This window comes from Onychostoma macrolepis, chromosome 21 (genome assembly GCF_012432095.1).
Source record: "Onychostoma macrolepis isolate SWU-2019 chromosome 21, ASM1243209v1, whole genome shotgun sequence".
Lineage (NCBI taxonomy): Eukaryota > Metazoa > Chordata > Actinopteri > Cypriniformes > Cyprinidae > Onychostoma > Onychostoma macrolepis.
In genome coordinates, this window is record NC_081175.1 from 31,585,312 (window position 1) to 31,609,807 (window position 24,496).

General features: G+C 35.1%; 4 long non-coding RNA genes across 5 annotated transcripts; 1 reads left to right on the plus strand and 3 right to left on the minus strand.

Annotated features, from left to right (window-relative positions):
* The first annotated feature begins 2,311 nt into the window (after positions 1 to 2,311).
* On the plus strand, positions 2,312 to 4,609 carry LOC131529240 (uncharacterized). Its single transcript, XR_009268031.1, has 3 exons — positions 2,312 to 2,413; positions 3,503 to 3,625; positions 3,952 to 4,609. It is a non-coding gene; the product is annotated as an uncharacterized LOC131529240 (long non-coding RNA).
* A 521-nt stretch (positions 4,610 to 5,130) lies between these two features.
* On the minus strand, positions 5,131 to 6,323 carry LOC131529253 (uncharacterized). The gene is made up of 3 exons (XR_009268035.1): positions 6,039 to 6,323; positions 5,867 to 5,954; positions 5,131 to 5,775 (listed from the first exon to the last, which is right to left on the minus strand). It is a non-coding gene; the product is annotated as an uncharacterized LOC131529253 (long non-coding RNA).
* Positions 6,324 to 8,223: 1,900 nt separating this feature from the next.
* Positions 8,224 to 11,498, minus strand: LOC131529020 (uncharacterized). Of its 2 annotated transcripts, none has more exons than XR_009267977.1 (6): positions 11,401 to 11,498; positions 10,408 to 10,530; positions 9,603 to 9,707; positions 9,319 to 9,451; positions 9,139 to 9,203; positions 8,224 to 9,054 (listed from the first exon to the last, which is right to left on the minus strand). It is a non-coding gene; the product is annotated as an uncharacterized LOC131529020 (long non-coding RNA). The 2 variants fall into 2 exon arrangements; XR_009267976.1 differs by having other exon boundaries at positions 9,608 to 9,707; positions 11,401 to 11,466.
* Positions 11,499 to 20,511: 9,013 nt separating this feature from the next.
* LOC131528243 (uncharacterized) lies at positions 20,512 to 23,094 on the minus strand. The gene is made up of 4 exons (XR_009267829.1): positions 22,709 to 23,094; positions 22,509 to 22,592; positions 21,552 to 21,732; positions 20,512 to 20,700 (listed from the first exon to the last, which is right to left on the minus strand). It is a non-coding gene; the product is annotated as an uncharacterized LOC131528243 (long non-coding RNA).
* Positions 23,095 to 24,496: the final 1,402 nt, after the last annotated feature.

A 24,496-nucleotide genomic window follows, 5' to 3' on the forward strand; every position in this document is an offset into this window, starting at 1 on the left:
CTCAATCTGGATTTCTAAAAGGTAGACATATTTCTAACAATATTAGATTAATCATAGATATCTTAGATTATTCAGAATTCATAAATAAAGATGCGTTAATTTTGTTTATCGACTTTTATAAAGCTTTCGATACAGTTGAGCATCTCTTTATTTTGAAGCCCTTTCTAAGTTTGGTTTTGGTAGATCCTTTATTAACGCAATTGTACTCTATATAACGGTATTAACAGTTGTGTTTCCTTAGCTTCTGGCACTTCCCCGTTTTGTGTGGGCGAGGTATTCGCCAGGGATGCCCTATCTCTCCTTTTCTTTTCTGTTGGCCGCTGAGCTATTAAGTTTGCATATAAAGCACTCCAATATTGAAGGTATAAATATTGGAGGGAATACATTGATCATAAGTCAGTTAGCTGACGATACTTGTCTTTTTCTTAAAAATGATTCACAAGTTTCTGCTGCTTTAAATAAATTTAGTCTTTTCTCCAAAGCTTCAGGATTAGTAGTAAATTCCAACAAAAGTGAAATTTTATATGTACATGATTCAAATAAAAATTCTGTTGATGGTATTAAAGTTAAATGTCATGTTAAATATCTAGGGGTTGATATCTATAGATCAGATTCAGACCGTCTCCATCACAATTTTCAGCCAAGGCTAGATAATATAAAAAAAATATTCTGTTGCTGGCTGCAGAGAGACTTGACTATTTATGGGAGAGTCCTGCTGACTAAAGCTGAGGGCATATCACGTTTAGTTTATCCTGCTTTTTCCCTTTATGTTGATCAAAAAACTATCAAATCTATTAACTCTCTGCTGTTCCGCTTTATTTGGAAAAATAAGACAGAATGTGTTCAAAGGAATTCTATAGTTAGAAATTATAAGGAGGGTGGCCTTAACGCGTTAGATTTTAAAACCATTAGCCAGACTTTCAAAATTAACTGGATTAAGAATTGTTTATCTAATAATGAGTTACCCTGGTTTTGGATCCCTAATCTAATCTTCAAACGTTGTGGTGGCCTTAAATTTTTATTGTCCTGTAACTTTAAATGTAGTAAATTACCTATTAAACTCTCAAATTTCCATAAACAAGCCCTAGAATCCTGGAAGATTGCTTTTAAACACAATTTCTCGCCACACACATGTATTATTTGGAACAATGAAAATATATTGTCTGGTAACAAATCACTTTTTTTCATTGAATGGGTGAATCAAAATATTTTTTTTGTCTCTGATTTACTTAGTGCTCAGGGAGACCTTCTTTCTTTTCCTGATTTTGTGTCTTTAAAAGGTGCAACAATCTCACTGAGAGATTATAATAAAGTGAGTAAAAGTATTCCTATCAGTTTAAAAACCTTGTTTAAAGCACATTTATGTTATGGCTCTGTAATCAACCATTTTCCTACACTTGCATTTAATGGAGTTTATGTATTAGATAAAAAATGCAATAACGTCTTTATCAGGAATGCCCTTTCTTCAACTCCAGGATGCCCCTCTAAAGCACTATCTAAATGGAGGATCTGTTATCCGAACTCTGATTTGAATAACTTATGGTCCCTTCCTCACAGATTTTTTATTCCATGTAAAATTAAAGAACTACATTTCAAAATTGTTCACAGATACTACCCTTCTAATTTATTCTTAAGCAGGTTTTCTGAGAATATATCTTCATTGTGTTCATTTTGTAATACTGATGAAGAATCTATTCTACATCTGTTTTATCATTGCCCATTCTCCAAGTCTTTTTGGTCAGAAGTTATCGTGTTAATTTCTCTTTGTTGTAACAAAATGTTAGAAATGACAGAATCTATCATTTTCCTGTCAGATTTTCATTCTAAAAACAGCAATCTTGAACATACTGTATTACTGCTTTGTCTTCTGGGTAAATTTCACCTTCATAAAGCCAGAACTATTCATTGTAAACCTAACTTTAGAATGTTTTCTTCTGATGTAAAATCTTTTTTCACTTCTTTTAAGAATGTGTCCAAACCTTTGAATTCAAAGGCTTCTAAAACTTTTAACATTCTTGAAAATGTTGTAAGGTATTTGTAAAAGTTTTTTCAATTTCTATATGTTTTATTATGATGCTTTGTGTAGCCCTTATATCTACATGTGATGATGTCCGTATGCCCCTTGTTAAGTTTCAAATATTGTAATGGTTTGAAATGCAAAAAAAAAAAAAAAAAAAAAAAAATGAAAGAGACTGTCCTCCTCCGAAAAACGACCCCATAGGTCGTTTGTGCAAGCAGCGTATTACGACCTATTATTACGTTTTTAAATCTAGCGCCCTCTAGCAGCCTTAGAAATTACGACAGTCTCGTTTGTCTGGTGTGTCGTCATCAAATGACCTTTGACTGTCGTTACCATCGTTACTAATTAAAAAAGGAGGAGTGACCCAACAATTCGCCGTGCGTCGTTGTCCAGGTATGTTCATTATTTTATTTTATGGTTTGTTTTTTAAGGTACCGCTCTGATTGTCTGCAATTAATGTGTAAGCAAGTGCAGTTTGACGTTTTCTTTACAAATCAGTTGTGAATGCCTCTGAACTAATGTAATCACAGTGCTGTTAAATGCCCAGTGGCCACAACACTTTTTACCATAGTAACTGTCGTTTTACTGTGGTATTTGTAGTTAAAACACAGTAAACACAATACTTACCATGGTTTTACCACAGTAGCTTTGGATAAAATAGTCTGCTATGTAAATTTAACAATGTTTTTACTGCACACTATTTGAAAAGCACAACACTAACCATGATTTTACTATAATTACTGTGTTTATTGTGTACTCTTTGTAGTTAAAGCACAGTACACAACACTTAACATACTTTGAAAACTGTGTTTTTACTGTGTAATGTTACTATTTGTAGTTAAAGCACAGTAACACAACATTTACCATGTTTTTACCACAGTAACATAGTTTTAATGTGGTATTTGTAGTTAAAACACGGTATCCACAACTTACCTTGTTTTACCTCAGTAACTGTGTTTTTACTGTGTACTATTTGTAGTTAAAGCACAAAAACACAACATTTACCATGTTTTTACCACAGTAACGTAGTTTTAATGTGGTATTTGTAACTTAGTTAATCACATAACTTGCCATGCCTTTAATACTTTTATGTAAAAAAAAAAATGTAATTCAATATTTTTTTGTCTTGCAGTTTCTTCAGATCACATACATCTCCATCTCCTACAACCTTTAGTGTCCAGCAGCTGTTTAACAGCTCTCTCTCTCTCTCTCTCTCTCTCTCTCTCTGTCAGCTTTTCCTTGCCTATTTTTCTGAACTGTTTTATTCATAATTAATTTACACATTTTTGCTCTCTTTCTTCCTTTCTCTTTTTCATCATGGCATATTTTCAAAGCTCAGAACCGAATTTTGATCGGTTATGTCAAAAAGCTGCTAATATTATCAGGTAACTTGTACTGGAAGCTCAGAGCTGAACCTGAAGAAGCTGCCAGGGAGGCTAAAGTCCTTCAAAGGTTCAACATTTTCTGTTTTCTTTGTTTCAGCTAAAAAGGAAGACCAAAGGAAGGCCTGTCGAACTCTTGTGTTGTTTGTGGACAGGGATGAATCTGGCCATCTTGTGTGTTTATGGAGAAGACCAAAAGCTGCAAAGACAAACATTTCCAATGGTACGTCTGTGCTGGTCTTAACCCTTTGACAGAGCTGTACTGCAGTTACATTTTGCACAGCATTTGATGTTTCTTAAACTTTTGCTAGTTTAACTTGTCACGTGACAAATCAGATCTTCAATTAATTTGGCCAAATCGGATCACTTAAAGCTGTTCACACCAAGAACAATAACTATAATGAGAACCATTTAGCATCCACACCAACAGACAATAACATTATATTTATTATAAGCACGCTCTATAGTTGTGCTGTTGTCTGCCATTTGTTGTTGTCAATATTTTAATTGTTCATCATGTGATAAATTCTCTTTCTTTCTGTGTTGCAGGATTTCTCACATACTACTCCTTCAGCTCTCCACAATATCAGCTCTTTCAAAAGCTTCCACGTCTCTGTCTCTCTGCTCTCACATCTGCTCTCAGTCCTTTACTACCAGCTTCCAGTCTTAGCGTGTCTACGTGTATTAATTTCTCCTCTTCAGTCAACACTCCCATCTCTACTGTGAGCACTTCTGTCGCTATTACTATGACTTTTATAATTAAATTATAATTATCAACCATTTTAATTTGTCTTGCATATAGTCACAATAGAAGAAACAATGATTACAGGAGATACATTTTTAGCCTATTTGTTCATTAAAGGGGAAAAAAATAACATCTTTTCAATTGGAGGCTCAAAACTTCCAGTTTGTAAAATATTTGTCATCTTATAACGTTTTTCTGTAAACAAACTCTTTTTCTTTTTGAATATGAGACAGATTTTTTTAAAAGGGGTCTTCTATTGCATACTTTTTAGTTACATGTTTGTTTCCATGTACCCGTTAATTACTTTATCAATCAGTCGATGATATAAGTTGTTATATTTCACTATAATTGATGACGTCTTTGCAGATACATTTTCATAAATCAACTATTTTTTTTCTTAGTGACACTAGAGAGAATGCTGTTCTGGGCACTATGTTTGTCTTGGAAACGTTTGACATATCAATAAACACTGAGAAATGACTACAAAGTGTGTGATTCATAATTTTATTATTAATATTCCTATTGTTCAACTGGCACATCTAAGACTGGCAAGATTGCAGGGTCCATTTCCAGGAAATACAGGTAATTAATTATATATCTTTAATACACTAAATACACTGTAAATGTTACAGAAGCAAAATTGATGTTGTTTGAATAATTATGATAGTTGTAGTTTCTTTGTAAGCAAATGAAAGTATAGGCAAACCTTTGAGTTTAAATATTGTATATTAATTAATGTTAGTGTAACCGATGTATACAATTGTAGCGACCCACTCTGACTATAATTAACCCAACCAAAATACCGACTACGCCACCTCGGGAGTTTCACCCAAGGAATTATTCCCCAAGGCAACACAGGTTCCCCACCCAAGGCAGTTACTAGTAATGGGAGACACAGGCTTCCGTACAAAATTTTATTTTAAGACAAATAAATCTAATAAAAAAAAAAAAAAACAGCGCTTGCCCTCAAGCTGGAGCACACACAGACAACCCACAGGGCTGCAGTCTTACTTCGGGATAGACTAGGCCAAAGATCAATTCCTATTCGTACACACGCACAACCCCGTGCACACGGCAAAGCACTGCAATCCGTGAGAAACACCACCACAAAAGAGGCTAGCCACACACTCGTCCCGAGTAAACCTGCAGCTCCTGGGAAAACACACGCAAAAGGAAAAAAAATAAATTAGTAATCAATAAAATTGGACGTTACAACCAAACAATTAAGTAGACTATAGCACAGGAAAAATTCAAATTAAACTAAAACAATCAACATCCACCTCAAATTAAATCAACAAACCAAAATTACTTGACATAAGGTTACAAAACCAGTTGAAAAATCAGCCACAGCAAACAATATTTCAAGCACAACAAAAAAAAAAGAATAGATTACCAAAAGGGAAAAACCGATTAACAACTTAGAAAAACATAAATAAAATCAAATATCAATATATAAACCAAATTAAACAAACAAATGCCCTGCAAGGCTCAACCACACCGCCACCCAGAGGCCTCGATGGACAATGTAACACTCCAGACTCAAGGCGGTCAGATGAAAACCAACGCTCGACAGAGCATTCCACGTGGGAACAAAGCAGCGGCACAGTCGCGGCAGAAAAGCCGCACTCCTAAAATGTATACAAACACCCAGTTAACAAAATAAAATACCATAATACACCATTCACCCAAACTTAAGACGATCAAACATTCTCCACTTACCAGCAAGTCGTTGCGGGACTCGGAACGTAGTCAAAACATTCAAACGTTCCATTTGGCGGGAATCATCATGCATCCGCATTTGCGTGCACTAAAATCAGGCTAAAAGTCATTCACTTTGCCAAATACTGAAACACTACCACATGACCAACAAAATCAACGGCAACATACGTACCAAGCAGAGATAAAGAGAAGAATACATGCCAGGAAACTGAAAGACAAAGAAAGCAGACACGCGCTGGTATGAAGCTCGCTTGTAGGCCAACGAAGCCACACGGGGAGAAGGATGGAAAGTAGAGCTGAAGCACGCCACAGCAGACAAACAACCCAGCCAGGAGGAACAGCTGCATCCCAGAGGGGAGTCGCATACCTGAGCTACCGGTATGTGACGCTTATATACGTGCATAACACGGCGCTAATTACTGACGTCACGACCCGCAACCATAACGCATGCCACACAATGGAAACCATTACACCCTTGTTTAAAAAAGAATAATTAATAAAAAATCACTGTAATCAACAAATCTATTGCTGAATTAGGTTAACCACACGATGCAATCTGTTGTTGCAGTTTTATACTGAGTGGAGACAAATAAATCTTTATCTTGTTATCGGTCCATTCACCACAAGAACCCGGAAGATGACCATATATGGACAAGTAAGTGTGACGCCTCTGCTCAACTGGGTTGCCATTGGCTTTGAACTTCTCTTGGCGCTCGCAGAACTCACTGTGATTGGATTATCTTTTAACCCAAATTAAAAAACGCTTAATGTTACAAAGTACGTTTTGCTGTTATTAATGCGTCAGTAATACCTTCAGTTAACAATTAAGTGTTGCTATTTCGTGAGAAATCACCTCTTTATCGATATCGTAACCCTAACCCTAAGCATAACTACATTGAACTACAAATAGGTATTTTTGCGTTCAATGGATAGAATGGCAGAGGCTTATGGGTAATGTAGTTTAAAATGTTTAATAATGAATTGGGTGAAAATGCAATCTTTTTTGAGCAAAGGTATATCTAAACATGTTCACTGTGCAAACATCTATGACATATTTAAGAGACAGGCTGAAATTTGGTATTTTACTAAGAGCACTTTTTTAAACACCTTTATACCACCTTTCCGTATATGTTTGAAAACTGTGTCCAACATTATTTAGTAAACATAGCACAAGTAGTTGTCTTGCCAATTTTCTGTTTGATACTATAATCAGACTTTGATTTAGAGCCATTTGAAAATGTTACATTTTTTGCTCTTCCAGGGGTCTCTGCTGGGCCCCTGGGGATTGAAGGGCTGCAAAACATACACAGATCTATTCTCATCATGGACAACAAACTGTGCTGAGTTGCATTTATGTCTGAAAATTTATTTTAGATTGTCTTTTCAACAACTTGCCATTATGTAAGTTGTGGCAAGTTAGAATAAGAATGGACCCCAAAAATCGCCATTTGGAACGGGCTCCATTTATTTAATTAGATCAAGAACAAGAATACAGTGCTGACAGTAAACAAAGACACCAAATTAAACAACCAATACATATTGTGACACTTCATTGTACTATTACAGTATTACGCCAATGTGTCATTCAGTAAGACAAGGTACAGACAGACAGTGTGTAGTTTATGTGCAAAGTCATACAATTCGTGCATTGCCAAGAATCACAGCATAAAAGACCTTGAATTTTTAAAAGTCTTGTCAAAAAAATAGCATTTTTGTCCTACTCAAGTGTTGGACGTCAGTAATGTACATGCTCATCTTCATTATACTATTCATGTTGATCTTTCCCTGGTAAATCATCCTCAGGTATGCATGAAGTGCTTGTAGCAATTTAGTCCATGAAGTCTCTTCTAATGCATCTTTCAGCCTTCCCCTAATGTAACAGAGTCATTAATATGACCTAATGATAATGTCTTAATTCAAACAATCATGGTAATTATATGTATTGTTTACAAAATTAAATGGTGTATGTACCAAACACCATCCTTAATACAGAATATTCACCATACTTTATTATCCAACACCATGTGCAATACTTTACTGGAGGATACAGCATAAAAACAGCTAAAATAGCATATAAAGACAAATCATATTCAAGAGAAATAAAAAAATAGTTATTTAAAACCATATTATATTAATCAGATAATCAGATGAAGCCACCCAAATGCATGCATGGTGAAATGTCTTGAGCATCATAGAATCACATTCAGTTTCCTTCTCATCATCAGAGCTCTCCTGGTTTTCTTCCTCTTGCTTGCTTGTCCATGTCCCTATCATAAACTTCTTCTTCAATTTCATGAACAATCTGCAGTTGTTATCCATCACATTACAGTACTGACGAACAAAAGAAATGTGACCAATTCAAATCAAATCACTTTATTGTCACAATACCATGAAGGTACAGGTGGTGAAAGTCTTCTGTGCAAACTGCAGCATGACGTTATGGATGAAACATATTGAATATATATTCAACATATGTAGTTAAAGCTATATATAAAGCTACAATACATGTAGAGAACAACATATGGTAAATATTATACTATACAGAGAGCACGAAATTAAAACTATAATAAAACACAATAATCACGGTACACATATACCTTTGCAGTGCAGTACGGTATGAATTAGTGCAAACAGATTGTCAGGGTGCAGAATAATAGTGAGTCTGAGTCCAGTCAGTGTAAGTGATGGAGTGCAGTGCATAAGAGGTTGGTGGGGTGTGTGTGGTGTTACTGGTACGAGTTCAGTTCAGTCTGATTGCTTGTGGAAAGAACTTGTCTCGCAGTCTGCTGGTGCGGGTGCTGTTGATGGTAACGGTGAAAGCAGTCCATGGTTGGGGTGGCTGGAGTCTGATGGTCCTCCGTGCTTTCTTCACAAACCACCTGGTGTAGATGTCCTGGAGGAACAAAATCATTTAGGGTGCTGTAAATCAATAAACAATATATAATATTATTTATAATTGTTGCACTGGACTTTCCATTGATTCCTGTTGAATGTTGTTGGAGGTATGGGCTACCACTATCTTGCAGTTGTTCAGTTGGTAAGTTTCTTTTATGGGCCGTAACATCTGAGCTGTCGCAGTAGATCTGTTCGTGAATGCAGTCTTCACAGCAGATATCTGATGGGTTCAGGCAGCAGTGCTTCACTTGGTGGTCACTGAATTGATATCTTCATCAACTGGCTTCATCCTCCTTCAAACAAACAGACAAAACAATAAGTCAATGATAACTCCAGAGAAATAGTGTTGGTGAATAGGTGCAGGTGTCAGTACTCACCATATTCGGTCATTTCCTTCCCAAATTCCAGAGATGATGCACAGCTGATTTGCTCATTCTAGGAGCTATGAAAAAAGATGTGTATGTGAAAAATAATAACTGCTGACTTGAAGAGTCCTTTGAGAGATCAACATCAAATGCTGTACTACATTTAACTGTATTTCTTGAATACATACATACCAATGGAAATGTGCAAATTTTCAGTTCTGTCTTCTCTGTTTGGGCACAAGAAGACCATGTTCATTCCCAACAGGACTGGTTTGACTGGCTTGCTGTGATTGATTTTCTTTGTGTTTTTGGTCTTCCATTTTGGCTGTAAAACAAGAAAATATCTATTGACCCCATGTTTAATTAATGCTGTTGGTTAAACATATAAATTAAGACAGATATATTTAAGTTCATTCACCAAAAGATTCCGGTCAGAGGATTTGATGAATAAATGTTGATTACAATTTTCTACAAACCTTACCTGGCGAGGGCTCATCATGACAAGAACTCGCTGACCCTCGCTAGCTGCCGTCCAGTTGACAAAACTGAAAAAGGCCATCATGCGAACTCTCTGTTTTTACCTTACAACAGAGCAAAAAGAATGTGTGAGTGAGTGACGGAGTAAAGGACTAAGATGAAGAGAAATAGGCAAAGAAAGGCAGAATTGTGTGTTTAAGTTTAACGAAATGCGAGGAAAAAGGTTTTTTTTTTAAGAAAAAGCTGTATCAAGCTATATTAATATGAATTATTTTAAACATGAGTCTATACCGCAGTTATTTAACATTTAATGACAGAGTAACAACATCATCAGAATCGATTTTCATTTTTTTAACATTTAAAAAGACATTTAACATTTAATTTTCCAGCTGATTAACAATAAAAACAGCCAATCAGAATTCACCTGACTTTAAAGAGCTTGAGCATTTAAAGTGGCAGACAACAACTTAACTGCAGCGTGTATAATAATAAACTGAACTTTATCATTTGTTGGTGTGGATGCTAAAATACAGCAGTTCTCATTATAGTATATATAGTGATCTGATTTGGCCAAATTAATTGAAGATCTGATTTGTCACGTGACAAGTTAAACTAGCATTTCCAGACTCTTGCTTAGACAGATGTGTTCAATAAAAATCAACACGGACAGCGTAAGACTTTGTTGAGGGCTCTTCCTGATGGGGCCGTGGGATATGAAAACCAAAGTTTAAGAAACATCAAATGCTGTGCAAAATGTAACTGCAGTACAGTTCGGTCAAAGGGTTAAGACCAGCACAGACGTACCATTGGAAATGTTTGCCTTTGCAGCTTTTGGTCTTCTCCATAAACACACAAGATGGCCAAATTCATCCCTCTCCACAAACAACACAAGAGTTCGACAGGCCTTCCTTTGGTCTTCCTTTTTAGCTGAAACAAAGAAAACAGAAAATGTTGAACCTTTGAAGGACTTTAGCCTCCCTGGCAGCTTCTTCAGGTTCAGCTCTGAGCTTCCAGTACAAGTTACCTGATAATATTAGAAGCTTTTTGACATAACCGATCAAAATTCGGTTCTGAGCTTTGAAAATATGCCATGATGAAAAAGAGAAAGGAAGAAAGAGAGCAAAAATGTGTAAATTAATTATGAATAAAACAGTTCAGAAAAATAGGCAAGGAAAAGCTGACAGAGAGAGAGAGAGAGAGAGAGAGAGAGCTGTTAAACAGCTGCTGGACACTAAAGGTTGTAGGAGATGGAGATGTATGTGATCTGAAGAAACTGCACGTCAAAAAAATATTGAATTACATTTTTTTTTACATAAAAGTATTAAAGGCATGGCAAGTTATGTGATTAACTAAGTTACAAATACCACATTAAAACTACGTTACTGTGGTAAAAACATGGTAAATGTTGTGTTACTGTGCTTTAACTACAAAGAGTACACAATAAACACAGTAATTATAGTAAAATCATGGTTAGTGTTGTGCTTTTCAAATAGTGTGCAGTAAAAACATTGTTAAATTTACATAGCAGACTATTTTATCCAAAGCTACTGTGGTAAAACCATGGTAAGTATTGTGTTTACTGTGTTTTAACTACAAATACCACAGTAAAACGACAGTTACTATGGTAAAAAGTGTTGTGGCCACTGGGCATTTAACAGCACTGTGATTACATTAGTTCAGAGGCATTCACAACTGATTTGTAAAGAAAACGTCAAACTGCACTTGCTTACACATTAATTGCAGACAATCAGAGCGGTACCTTAAAAAACAAACCATAAAATAAAATAATGAACATACCTGGACAACGACGCACGGCGAATTGTTGGGTCACTCCTCCTTTTTTAATTAGTAACGATGGTAACGACAGTCAAAGGTCATTTGATGACGACACACCAGACAAACGAGACTGTCGTAATTTCTAAGGCTGCTAGAGGGCGCTAGATTTAAAAACGTAATAATAGGTCGTAATACGCTGCTTGCACAAACGACCTATGGGGTCGTTTTTCGGAGGAGGACAGTCTCTTTCATTTTGTTAGTTGTTTATTTTATGATTAATGTTTATAGTTTTATAGTATAGTTATAGTTTTAAACGTCTGTCGGTTTCTGGCACTTTCTTCCCTTGACATTGAACTTTATTACAGATTACAAAAATGTATTAAAGATAGTAGCATAGAGCAAGTGAAGTGCTTGTGTTTGCAGAAACTTGACTGGCCACAGACTCAGAGCCCTGACTTCAACCTGAACACCTGTATACTGTCAATATGTGTAATATCTTATTATATCTAATAACTTTCATGTATGTTTTTACTTCATATAAGAATATATTTTAGATAATATATACAGGTGCATCTCAAAAAAATAGAATATCGTGAAAAAGTTCTCTTTTTTTTGTAACTTATTTCAAAAAGTGAAACTTTCATATATTCTAGAGTCTAGGGTTTTTAAATTAAAATCACACACAATATGACAACAGTAACAACACAGGCAGCAGATGATAAAAGATGAAAAGTTATTACACCAGTTCAGAAAAAAGCAAAGCAACTCATACTTATAAAGCTTATACAGTTAAACTAAATTCTTTTGAAAAGCTTAGTATTGAATAACTTGTTTACAGGACAAATTTAAGATTTTGTTCAATTTGTTCATTGTTTTCACTCACTGATGAATAAGTTAAAGGGATAGTTCACCCAAAAATGTCTTCAGAACACAAATTAAGCTAAATTATGATTCTATAATTACTCCAGGATTCTGTAGACCTTCATTTCTGTGACTAAACGCTGTATATTTCTGGATCGTTCTACATCTCTCTTCTTCTCACCGGTGAGAAACATGTACTTTACTGAAGAGCTTTATAGCCAAACATCTTCACACTGACATCTGGATTATTTGTTATTTTATCAGAAATGTTTTAATAGCCGTCAATTCTGTGTTGAAGGTTTGTAATATTGTAATCATTGTTTGTTTCTATATTCCTTGTTGTCAGCTGCAGTGAAATAAGAGCGAATAGATAAATATCAGTCAAGATACAAACAGAGGATAATATAGCAATCAATGTTACATTCTTTACCAGCTTTACTTATTTATTAGAAACATTTATTCACATTTAATTACAAATCTGCTGCTTGAAACAGAGCTGCTTGATCAGGACTTTACTTACTGTGTGAGTACAGATACAAATCTGTAGAAAGGGAAAAAAAACATACTGAAAACCGCCATCTGATATGAGTACCAGAGATGAGTAAAAACCAACAGCACTGTGAAAAATAAACAGAGCCAATAAATGAGACACAAACCACAAGAGACAGACTCTTGAAATGAAAGTCCATGTGGAGGTCTTTGTTCATTATGTAACTTTATTGTGTCGTCTCATTTTAGATTCACCGTTACATTTACTGCTGTTTTTTCATGTCATAAAGTACTGCATTACACAGATTCACAGACTGAGTTTCTGCAGTCACAGATGAATGTTTACAGATCAGTGATCGCATATAAATTACAGGATGGATTATAGATTGAGAACATAAAAACCCTATGAATCCAACACAAGGATAATCTGATATGTTTGTGATTTCTAGTCTGTTGTGAAGAGCTGAACATTATTCTTCATCATCACATCAGCTCCTGAACTCATCTGATCACAAACAAACAGACTCATGAACAGATTCTCTCTCAGATCTGTGTCTCAATCCTGCTCTGATGCACTTTACTGACGACATTCTGCTTCAACACTCAATCTCTGCTTCTGCCGTGTTTTACTCAGTATTCTGCACTACATTTACTGCAATATTTTGCATTTACATTTCATCCATTTTCATCTTTATTTCGTATGTATGCATATTTTGACATGCCTGTATATTTTAATATAGAGTCAATATATTTCTCTCTGTATTTTTGTATAACTCAATTTATTTTATTCTGTACTATTTTATTATTTTATTACTCACAACCAGTGGAAGACAATTTTGCAGTAAAAACTATTGTCTATAATTCAAAATTATTTTTGTAACATCCCCTTTTTGACTCATTATTTGATCAGATTGTGGCAAGTACACACAAAATTAGATTACATTTTCTTCTGAATTAATTAACTGAACATGATTAATCCAGCCACAATTTCCTTTGGCATTAATGAAGTTCCTAAACGTAAGTTAGGGAGGAGCGAGCCCATCTAATCTTTCAATCAACAGCCGGAGTATATAAGCAGCTGCTTACCTCTCTCCAGTCTCAGCTGCTCCAGCATCCCTCCACCTCCCCAATCTCCACCTTCTTCTTAGGTACCTTGCCCTTTGTAATCACCTTATATCATGTCCCTGGGGGGTTATCAGAGCTCGAGTTGAAGCTGCTTCATCGAGCCACTCATCAGTGGACAGCAAGCCAAATAAGTTTACTCTATTTCCTAATGATTATATGGGCAAACGAACTCTTTAAATGACAAATACTTGGGTTTCTGTGTAGCTGCGTTGAAATGAGATGATAGAGACACATGCTCTATGAATACAATCACATCAAGAATGTTTGCATCACACTGTTAGCATAAGCTGCTAAATGAGTCTGAAACTGACCTGACAAACAAATGAGAAACTGTAAAATCTTGCAGCAGATCAGTGTGTGCATTATTACACATTGCATTGAAGTGTACGCACATCTTATCAGTTCTTGTTCTTGTCAATGCAATATTTGCAGTATGTTTTTCTTTCAGCATTTCGATCATCGCAAACAATAAATTTGCTCTGTCTCTGAATTTCTCTTTTTGCACAACTATTCTCTCCTCTTATGAAATATGAGAGTGCCAGAATGAATTATGGCTTGTACAGTTCTTTATGGCTTTCACATCAGCAAAAATTCACATAGCAGAGACATTAACTCTGCTGTTTATGTCTGGGTTTTGCCTTTATTCTGCTCAGGCGGGTTTGGTGTTGTTCCCTGTATCTAATGTTATCTTCATCTTGTTTTGTGATTATTTTTTAATGGTATAACAAGTATTTGAACTAATAATTAACAGTTCAAGATTTGTTTTAGATGAGTTTATGCAAAGTTTGAAAATTTAATCAAACATCCCTTGTGCAACCTTATGGACATTTGTGTCCATTTTAGTTTTGTTTGGTTATTTTTATAAGTTTGCCTGTGTTAATGCTAACTGCATAAATTTTGGTACAGTGTACACCCTCATTTCCTTTAATAAATTTATATTACACTAGGTACAAAAAATACTTCCTCTCAGCGCCTTTTGGACAAAAATGCCCACATTTTTTTACCAGATGCTGCCATTTTTTCAGGTTTGGCCTATAAAACAAATATCTGCTTTATTCCTGTTTTCTGCTTCTGCATATTATAGAGCTAATTGGATAAATAATGCAGCTATAATTGTGTGGGTGTGTTGGTATGGATGTCAGAGACTGATTTGTATGTGTGTCATAAAAAAAATTGTGTGTGTGTGTGCGCTTGTGTTCTTGTAATATTTGAGAGAGAAAAACTACTGTAAATCACAAATCCAACCACTGTGTGCACCAGCGGAGCTTTGCTGGCATCTAATGCGGAAAATTTGGTACTGCGCTCAAATAAAATATTACTGGAAGCTCATTTTTTGAGATATCAACCTCAAATTTGGAACACAACTTGTTTAGATTTATGGTTTGATTTTCTAGCAGGTTTAGAGTTCAACGTGTTTAATGAAATATATATTTTACATAAAATATTGTTCATAAACTTAAAACTGTATAACTTTTTTTTTTGGTTTCACTTTTTAAACTTTTAAAGATGTACCATGTTTTTCTATCAGTCACTGTAAGGTCTTATAGTGGTGTTGGTTTTTTCAGATGAATATAATGCACATTTTATAGGCTACTTTTGTCAAGACGAGGAAGTTCTTGGTCTGCAGTGACATTGTGGTCACAGAGCTGTTGAAGTGTAGCACATACAACACAAACAGCCAATCAAAGTACACTTCAGCCAAAGCCACGACCCCCCTCAGTTTTGACATGTTTCCTGTTCTGTTCAGAATATCAGAAGCCCTTCTGTTGTTGTAATGTGCATCTTCTCACTATATAAAAATCCCCCTGAAGCTCAGACGCACAACATTAGATCTCAGAGTTGTGATGGATGTTTCTTCTCTTCAGCTCAACACAAGGTCATTAAAACAATCATATTTAATTTTTGTTAAGAGTTGTTATTATTCATTATTTAAGCTATTACAGTACTGTGGAACTGTGAAACAGAAAATGTCAAAAATACAACATGGCAAAGATAGTAGTAAAATATATTATATTATATTATGTTATATTATATTATACTATAGCCTATTAACAACAAGAACAAAAGAAGAATAGTCTGGAAGGCTAGAGATTTGATGAAAATGAAAGAGGAGCGCTTCTAAACTAAAGCAGCACAACTTTAATGATTTTTATCTCTTTTAAATCATTGATGTAGAAACACAGTTTTACTGAACAAGTGTTTTATTCCTAAAGGAACTGATTCATTTATTTCTGTTTTGCCACAAGAAGGAAAGTGAATTATATGTGTTGCATGCAAGAAAGCACTGTATCTGTATTGTTTTGATCACCATGCAATGTTTTGGGGTGAACTATTGCTTTAAGAGCTCTATCGGGTGGATCGGGGGAAAACGCCTCTCTTAAGGACTGTCTTTTTTCTGTGGAACAGAACAAAAGTTAAATGTGTCCAGAATAGTTATCATAGTTTTAGTGACAATGATGTAAGGATCCACCCACCGGCCCAAAAAGCGGAGTCCAGCGGTCTGGTCGAAGGTTGTCTTATACGGCGCTTCTGCAAGAAATGATCTTGAATCATTAAAATTTGGTTTCCAATCAAAAATCTGACTCCATGAATAATTTGATCTGGCTCCAAGTGTCTTTAATTCTTTGATTTTATTTTGTGTTTGTAATTTAAAAGCTGATCATAGCTATTGATTATAATTTATAGATTTGATTATTCTGGGAAATTCCATACTTTCAGTTATTCGTTCATTAAGGACCTAACATCACTAATTCACTCGGCCGTTTAGTGAATCCACGAACACAAACTCAGCAGTCCTGGTCTTACTCAGAGAGTACAGTGTGATTAAACACCTTTATGTAGGCTGCACCCTGCAAACACATAACAAAAAGCATAAATTTACTCCATAATCACGAAGACTGTAACTTGTTCAGCCGGTGACGGACAGAAATCAGAAGATCTGGAGAGCCTCCTGCCAACCGTTAGTACTTCAGTATGATCTGTCCTGGACGCAGATTTGGGGAAATGTTAGATTACACAATAATCTACTTGAAAAAATTATTTTTAGAAACCCCAGAGTAAATCAAAATTAACATTTATTTTTGCCAGGCATAATCAAACAATAATTGAAATCAATAAAGAATAAATTCAGTCAATTCAAAATGAGAATACATCAGTTACAGGACACACAACTGATCCGCATGAAACACAAACCTAGAATACTAAAATATAATAATGTCAAGAGTCGCACACCTGGCAGATAGAGAGACACACGGCAAAAGTGCGGGAAGTTCTGTTCACAGATGCTTCCTTGAATGTTTCACCAATCCTCTTTAAATACTCAAATCAGAACAAAACAATCATAAATGTATCATAATAAAAGCTTCACAGGACCTTTTGCTGGGACATGAAATGACCTGAAGGCCCTATCTGACCTGGGTATAAAAACAAGATTTGGCAAAGACCTTATCAGCACAACCCACACCAGAAGAACAGACTTTCTCTCAGATTTGAGATCTTTATTTTTGGTCTGTTCTATTGATATGAGACTGAGATCACATTTCCAATCGCACCGAGACTGTAACATTGATACAAACATGAAAAGTTTACGCTCGTGAATTCTGAAGATATAGTAAATTTTTTATGTAAAGAGTAGCAACTTGAGTTCTTGGCATTTCTCTGTCAATGTTTAGTGACCAGGACATGTGTCCAGGGGGGAGGATGGGTGAAGGGACCGATGAGCAAACGGTCTTCTCTCAGATCTTCTTGTCTGATTAGAGTTTATTGTTTTGTTGCATGACATTTGCAGAGTTCCTGAGTGTTTGGCTTCACGAGGAGATCAAAGCCCCCTACAATGATATCATTTATAAACCAAGTATGACACATTTCCAGAGTTTTCATGTTATTAAAAAAAAAGAAAAATTAATTTGAACCAAGAGTGTGTTTTGTCGGGTAAAATGCCCCTCAGTCTGACAAAGCAATCAGCATTATAGATTTACAGCAAAATCAGAGCATAGTCAGTTTGAGATTAAAATTATTTTTTATATTTCTACATCACCCGTGTCAACGTAGTTACAAAAATGTATCTTGATTGTATCTAGTGGATATTTTGGGAGAACAGTTTTACTCCACGCTACCATACAGCTGAGCAAAGACTGTGCTTTACAGTGAAACTCTGATTACTTAAATATACTTTACCAATTTACAAAATCATCTTTCTTTGATTCTCCTGTTGACAATTAAAATATGTGACGGTTCAAGTCGATTGAGATGTTAAACAATTCACAGAGCAATTGGAAATTTATATGAACCCTTATGAAAATGAAACCTCCGCATGCATAATTATTAGGCATGTTGATATTCTGATAATTGTTTTTTTTTCCAAACACATTTTACCAATTTCAAACCTTGTCAATCTCAATAACTACTATTAATTTCTATTTAATCATTTATGAGTGATATATAATTGTCCATGAAGGCTGGAAGTGAAAAACTCCTTATATTCAGGTGTGCAGAATTATTAGTCAGGGTTTCTTTTACTGATAAAATTAGCCAAAAAATGAGAAATGTCAAAAATTATTAAATCTCCATGAGAAATATTCAAAACTAATGCAATACATAAATTGCAAAGTTAAGGCATGACCACTGGATAGCAAACTCCTCACTGGGTCAGCACGGTCAGAAAAACAGGTGGAGAAGAAAAGACACGTTAACTGCAAAATAATTAAGAATTAATGTGCAGAATTAGGTGTGAAACCATCAGGAAACATTTAGTTTGCGACGCCACTATTTTCCAGAACTGCAACCTTCCTGGAGTCTCCAGAAGAGCAATGTGTCAGGTTCTCAGAGACTTTGCTTGGGTAAAAAATCCTAAAAAATGACCCTCACTTAATAAGAATAACATGCTGAAGTATTGTGAGACTTTTTTATAGGCTTTATGGACAGATGAGCTGAGAGTGACTCTTGAAGGACCAGCAGATCCTCTTGTATCACTGTTTGAAGAATTAATCTTCCAGAATCTGGCAGAAAGTTTTAGGAGCTCATTTTTGTTCCATCTTCTATCCTGAAATGTCTGTCTTCAGGATTGACTGAAAATGAGCTCCTAAAACTTACTGCCAGATTCTGGAAGATAGATTCTTCAAACAGTGTGCAGTGGTCATGCCTTAACTTTGCAATATCTGTTTTGAATATTTCTCATGGGTATTTAATCATTTTTTAGAAGAGTTAAACCTCTTTTTTTTTTTGGCTCATTTTGTCAGTAAAAGAAAATCTGCCTAATAATTCTGCACACCTGAATATAAGGAGTTTTTCACGTTCAGCCTTTATGGACAATTATATATCACTCATAAATGATTAAATACAAAATTAATAGTAGTTATTAAGATTGATGTGGTTTGGAGTTGGTAAAATAACTAAACTCTTCATGTCATTTGTGTGATTTCACAGATAGAGATGGAGTGTAGAAATGAAATAACAGAGAAAACTGCTGGAGCATCAGAACCAGATGAGAAAAAAACAACGGGACAGAGAGAGAAATGGAGACCAGAAATGAGACACAAACCAGTGAAACACAAGAGAAAAACAGACGGACGCTTGTTAGATGTAACAGTATGGAGGAATAAACCCAAGCTGTAAGTGTTTGTTCATTATGGAAATTCTACACTGTTAAAAATTGTCCCGTTAAAAACAGTAAATAACTGGCAGCTTGGTTGCCAGCAAGGAACTGTAAAATTAACTGTGTCTTACTGTTGGTGAAATTTACAGTTGACTACTGTTTTCGCAAATACTTTTTTTGCTCTTCTTCACAACTAAACAAACAATGTGTAAACTACAATACAAATATACTATGCCATTGTGTACGCTATTGAATAATGGCCTGCTAGTAAAAAGGACAACATTTTCTTCTTTTTAATATATATTTGTACCCTTTGAAATAGTGACTTGAAATGTAACACAAGTAAAGCAGCTTTAAAGTGTTGATTCAAAACTTGTTTTGCTTTATTAAAAAAAAAAAAAAAAAACTTTCTTAGAAAAAACATTAAAGACAATAATTGAAATTTAAGGGGAAGAAGTGGTCATAACAGAAATAAACTCAACATATTCCCCAAATCAGATTCTGACTTACAGAACATTGGTACAAAATGAAAACAAATTGTAAAATAAAGCCCAAAGCTTATTACATTTATGACAATAAATGTACATTTCAGCTGTATAAATGATAAATAAATTGCTTTAACTCTTTAACAATTAATTCTAATAGGTCATGCAGGCTGTCCAAAAAAATAACTCTGGACACAAAGATTAAGTGAAAAACTTAGAGAACACCTGAGTAAATGTTTTTGAGTGAATAGAAATTAATGAATACCTGAAAAAATAGAGATCAAGAGACTGTGTGTGTGGGTGTGTGCGCACATTTTTGTGACAAATGAGGACATAAATGTGTGTAATGACAGGTATTACAAGGAGCAGGTGACTTTTCAGGACATTACCCCATGTCCCCACTTTTCAAAAGGCTTATAAATCACACAAAATGGAGTGTATTGAAAATCTGAAATAGCACAAAGTTCGCTGTAAAGGGTAGGTTTAGGTGTAGGGCAATAGCACATACAGTTTTACAGTATAAAAACCATTACACTTATGGGATGTCCCCACTTTTCACAAAACAAACGTGTGTGTGTGATGTGAGTGTGTGTGTGGTCTGTGGTGTGTAATACTTGTATAAAGTCCAACTCAAAATCCATAAATTTTTTTAAGTAGACTGCAGACACGAGGGTTCACGGTTTTCTTTTTCTGGGTGACCTTCCCCATCAGCTTTGATATGACTCCTCCAGCCCTGGTCCCTTTTCCGGATTTATCTCGATGAACCACCTGAAAAACAAATGTGTGTTTAGAATTAGTGTGGAGGGAAAAAGATGGTAACACTTTATCTTAGGGTCTCTTAACTAGTTGCTTATTAGCTAGCATATTACTAGACTATTAGCCATTTATTAGCACTAATTAAGCACATAGTAATGCCTTATTCTGCATGACCTTATTCTACATCCCTAATCCTACCCAATACCTAAACTTAACAACTACCTTACTAACTGTTAATAAGCAGAAAATTAGGAATTTATTGAGGGAAAAGTCGTAGTTAATGGTGAATAAGTGTTCCCTATTCTAAAGTGTTGCCAAAAAGGGTACTCACGGATAACATATAAATATTAAAAGTATATAAAATTATATTCTTGTATCAAGAACACTTCACTTTACTTTGTCAGGAAAGGAAAGCTTTCTTAAGAAGCTCCAACACTCAGATCTTTTGGACTGAATGATGTGTTTCAGTCTAGATTAAAGATATCTCTTTGTTCAAGCATTGACATAACACATCTTATACCCTACTATTTTAGCCATGTCTGACAGAACTGTAACATATGCACATGATCATCATTTTAATGATGAAGGATGGGTCCTAGATGAATCTGCTTCCTTTCAAGGTTTCCACCAACACCTCACCACCGATAGACATTTTATTTCCTTGACATTCACCTACTGCTCACTGGGGCTCAAATATTTGACAGGAAATTTCTCTATTTGATGCTATTCCCTGTTTATTAGGGCCAAATGTTTCAATGAAACATACATTTTCTGTATAGCTGCTTTAAAAATATATGTATTGTAAAAAGTGATATAGAAATAAAATGTGAAGTGAATTGAATGTATGCATCCAAGTATCTAACCTTTGAATAAATTCCAACATGCATGCGTCTTCAGCTTGGTATTGAAGATTGAAATTGTTGTAAGTAGAAAAATCAGCTGCAAGCCCAGACAGAAAAGCCGGCTGGATGCCCTCACAAATGATGTGCTCCTCAAGGCTGATCATCCAGTGCTGGATTCTTCTTCCTGGTGTTTCACCTGAACCTTTAAAAGAAAAACACATTTAATGTTTTAATTTAATTCACATTTAATTTCAGCATTGACATAACATTAATTTGACATTGCCAGATTACAATTGAATGCAAAGAAAACTAAAATCATTGTAAACAGTCACAGAGTTCAGCACTTCTAACATAAGAAAAGCATTTCAACATGGACTGGTCTGGACAGACCTTTAAGTCAAAATGTGTATACTGTAAATTGTGTATTGTAAAATGTATTTTCATTTATATTCAGACAACAAAGAAAGCCCATCCACTGAAAGTCCACACAAGTGCATGGTAAATAAAACTCAATTTCAAACATGCTAGCTTTACACATGAAAACATTGGTTCTCATACTTAGCTTTCGTGTTTACATTTTTAAGTGCTCCAAGCATATGATTTCCGATTCAGAAATCCAGCTAATAAGTATTCTATCACTTTAAATACAAAACCAACATGGATTGATGCAAAAACATAACCAACATAAAAACAATATAAGCACAACAGTAAAAATCCCCCTTAGAATAAGCATGTCATACAAGAACATGCTTACCCAAATTTGCAAACACACCGAAATTTTGAGTTTGTTCGTTTGTTTTTTTCAAACAGTGGAGGTTTAACGCGTTAGCAGATTCTGCAAACTGATAGCCTATTAGCCTATTAGCAAACAACACCGGCCATTTCAGCATGTTACAGAGCCATCGATGTGATTTCAATCCAACAGTGTTTGAAAACTTAACTTTGCATAGGAATTATCTCATAACGAATGAAACTCACCCTGTAATTGGGAATAATATAATCCGAGTCACAGAGTCAGAAATCCAGTTGCACTCGATGATGTCGCATTTGGCGCGTTTATCACTAAAAAGAGCAAATAAAAGATAGTGTCACTTCCGATATCCACTATACAGATTAGTTGCAGTAGCAAATGTAATGTATTTTGTCTATGAAATCGCGCAAAGCAAAGGGGAACTTACCTGTTAACAAGACGGATGAAAGTCCCGGCGTGCTCACTGCAGTTTACAAAAATACTGGATAGTAATGTTTTATTTCCTTCGAGTTATAAATACAGTAGAATGCCGTTATATTGTGTCTACGTCATTTCACAAAAACGAAAAAAACAGTAATGTACTGCTTTTGAACATAACAGGATTATACTGTTGAAATTCTGCCGTAAATTAACAGCAATTTTTAACAGTGTAGTCTTCACAAACCAGTCTTAAAGCTTCACATTCAGACAGATTGATCCGATCTTCTGTAAGATGAAAGTTTACAGATGTGTGATTGTGTGTCAATGACAGAATGTATTATAGATTGAGAACATAAAACAAATCCCAAACAATGAGGATAATCTGATGTATGTTTGTGATTTCCAGTCTCTCGTGATCCAGACGGAGCTGTAAACTTTAATTCTGGAGAAACTTCAGCATGTTCTGAAGAACACACAACATCCCTGAGACAGCAGCAGCTGAAGACAACACCATCATGATCACAGACTCCATCCATCCACACTACAGTCTGCTCAGATCTCCTCTTTCATCTGTTCATCCTCATTATTCATCTCTGCCTCGTTTGGTTCTTCAAACAAGTTAACGGATTTGATTCAGATATCTGGATGAAGTTGTCTGAGATTACTGTAAACTCACAGCTCAGACGAATTTAACATAATGTGCACTGTTAAAAATAAATGTAATTTTACAGTTAATGGTCTGTATTTTTTTTACAGAATTTTCCTGTTTTTCCATTATACAATATAATACCTGTTATTTTACAGGTATTTGCTGTATTTTAAAGTTCTACCATTATATTTACAGATAATTGCTTGTATTTTGGTATTACAACAATTTTTCGCTTTTAAAAAGACATTTTCTGTATTTTTACAGAGTAATGTGTAATTTTACATAATGTTATATAATCTTTACAGATTTTTCCTGTAAAAATAGGAAAAAAAGGTATACCCACAAATCAACAGTCAGTCACTGTGTACTGTCCAATTATTTCGACAGAATTTTATTTTGATGCTTCGGGAAACGTTTGATTTTTTTGAAGTTTCATGCCAAAAAGTATAGTATTGCAGCAGCATCTATGGGCATTCTTTATTATAAATCACTGCATTAAAAATGAACAGTGAGGTTACAGTGTACCCTTGCCTATTTACTTGAAATCATTTACACTATATTCAAATATATATATATTCAATAATAATATTCTAAGCAGTAGTATAATGTTGCCTACTCAAATAAAGATTTTTTACAGTCTATGGTGTGTGCGCACAAGTGATGACGCAGTTTCAAATCGGCCGCCAAAACTTTTCCGTTTAGTCCCGCCCACAATGCAAGCTGCAGAGCTGCTCTCTACTCATCGACAGTAACGGAAGGGCGCGCGGATGATTTGAATTTCAGGCTATCCATTAGGAGCTGTGTGAGAAAATATCGCGCTCTTTTCACTGAGATAACTACAGCATATTTTGATGATACCATCATGCCAACCGATCACCGACTGAGGTAAGTCTTTCATACTACAAATACTTAATGTGCAGCACGCGTCTTTCAAATTTGTTTTAATGCAAGAAAGATCCGTTGACCTCAAAACAAGCTTTTGTAAAATTGTTATTCATATTAAAGTCCGTTCAAGTGCATGAATTCTTTGCTCATATGGCAGTAACTTACCCGCCAAGTTTTGAAACTATTTAATGGCGGGACATTTTGAAACGCTGAACGTGGCTAATGTCTGATGTTAAATTGTCATTGTATATTGGATCGTTA